The sequence below is a fragment of the Myodes glareolus genome, chromosome 4 (assembly GCF_982192425.1).
Source record: "Myodes glareolus chromosome 4, mMyoGla1.1, whole genome shotgun sequence".
Lineage (NCBI taxonomy): Eukaryota > Metazoa > Chordata > Mammalia > Rodentia > Cricetidae > Myodes > Myodes glareolus.
Window position 1 is genome coordinate 54,001,512 of NC_142029.1, and position 2,218 is coordinate 54,003,729.

Below are 2,218 nucleotides of genomic sequence, written 5' to 3' on the forward strand. Positions count from 1 at the left end.
TCAATTTTTTACTACACCAATCACACCTTCACACAGTGTACAAATATTCCACAACATTTCCCCTTTTTGTCTAAATAAAAAGAAAAGGTTTTCACTCTGACAAAGTAAAATTACCTAAACAAAATCAATTATCAACTAAGAATTACATTCACAATGTTTAGTCCATATGTTTTTGGCAAATTCAAAGGAAGTACTGAATTATCTATCATATCTTAGTGAGTATGAAGTTTTATACCTAAACCATTTCTATCATAACTTACATTAGCATCCTAAAAATATCTTTTTAGACCTAAAAACATCTTCTTAGATAAACAACTTAAGCTTTTATGTTTCTCAACCCTATAAACTTTATATCTCTTATGTAAGTTTTTTTCTGAATTTTATAACACTGAAAACTGTATACTATCAAGTCTTCAATTCTCATTAGACATCCAAGAAGGATATAATTATCTGAGTAAACAGGAATTGCAGAGCAAACAACTTCTAAAACTATATAAATGACAGAGACATCTGACTGCCTGTATAGTCACCCAAGTCTCCTCTGTAACATTGGGGCATCTATATTTGGTCTATAGGCCTAGAGTATCTGACAGATTTTTCTGTGAAGCAGGGATTTTGAAGAACTGTCCAACCCTGTCTTGGCAAAGTTTAACAGTCACTTTTTGTGTGTGTCCTATTTATCTAGTTTGGACAGTACATTCTCAGCAGTCGAGGCAAGTTTCTTACTTAAATTACTAGCTTTGTCACATTGAAAGCAAACTCTATATGGAGGTTCTTTGATGCTCACCATCCTCTTTTTTTTTGATTTAATAAAGTTTTATTTTTCCAAATGTACAGCTGATTGAACCTGATCTTGCATCTTCACCAGCAGCTGGGGCATCTCCACCCTTTGTGTTTCTGGTGTAAATTACTTGGGCTCTGTGCTTTGAAACCAGCTTGATAAGCCCTTTACTAAGGAGTTCCTGAAGGGCTGCCCTGGCCAGGGAACCGCGAATCTTCAGTCTCTCAGAGACCACAGCTGGAGTAATAAGTTTATAGTTGGGAACTTCCTTACAGAGTTTGTCGTATGTAGCCTTGTCAAACAGGACTAGATTGTTGAGCTTGTCCCGAACTTTGCCTTTGGACCACTTCTTCTTTTTAGCCTTGCCACCAGATTTATTTTCTGGGTCTTTGTCTTTTTTGGCCGACTTTCCGGCATCTTTCTTCTTGTTGTCATCCTTGGGCGGCATGATGAAGCTCGGAGAGAGGCGACAACCACTGCAGCCTCCCTAAGATGTCGGGGAAAAAAGGAAGTCCTCACCATCCTTTTTTGAAGTAAATTGGTACTACCAGGAGCAGATGTGTCTCACTATTATGAAAATTTTTATGTTACTAAAACATTTAAACGTCATATTCTGTAGGTCTTTGAAGTGCTTGAAAACTACCTATCTAAAATATATTTCTGCATGACCTTAAAAACATATCTAATATGACCACAAGTTTGATTGTTATAGATGACTAACTACTAAATGTTTATTCTAAATGTGTTTATTCTAAATGGTTTATAATAATAGCTTTTAAATATTAGAAATTTACATTAAATTTTTAAACAAGCTGTGTAGCACGAATTCTAATTGGTTTTAAAAATAAAAACCCCGAGTCAGATATTAGAAGTGAAAGTTAAAATATTAGAGAAGCAGAGCAACCAGCCACTAGCTCTTACCTCTATGAAATCCTCAGACCAAAGGGGACATCCTGTCTCTACAAGTTCTCAGACTTGAGCTCCTATCTCTTCCCACTTTATATTCCTCCCCCACCCAACCATACCCCTTCCTTCCTCCATCTCCCTAGTTTTGGGATTAAAGGCATATGATTCCCAAATATTGGGATTAAAGGTGTGAGCCACCACCACCACCTCACTTTGTTTCGCTTTTATAATAATCTTGTGTAGCCCAGGGTGGCCTTGAACTTACAGAGATCCTTCTGCCTCTGCCTCCTGGGTGTTGGAATTAAAGTTGTGTGCCACCACTATCTGGCCTCTGTGACCAACTAGTGGCTCATTTCACACTCTGATCCTCAGGCAAACTTTGTTACAGCACAAACAAAATATTACCACAAAGATGCATAGGTACAAAACCTTAAACAAGAGTGGAAACATATATACAGTATAGCAAAAATAACCTTAAATTTGTATCAATATATAAAAATCCATACTGATGTAAAATATTTGAGACTAATG

The 2,218-nt window shown here is 36.6% G+C and overlaps 1 pseudogene; it reads right to left on the minus strand.

The window, feature by feature from the left end:
• Positions 1 to 860: 860 nt before the first annotated feature.
• Positions 861 to 1,244, minus strand: LOC148122266 (small ribosomal subunit protein eS25 pseudogene; annotated as a pseudogene).
• Between the last annotated feature and the right edge of the window lie 974 nt (positions 1,245 to 2,218).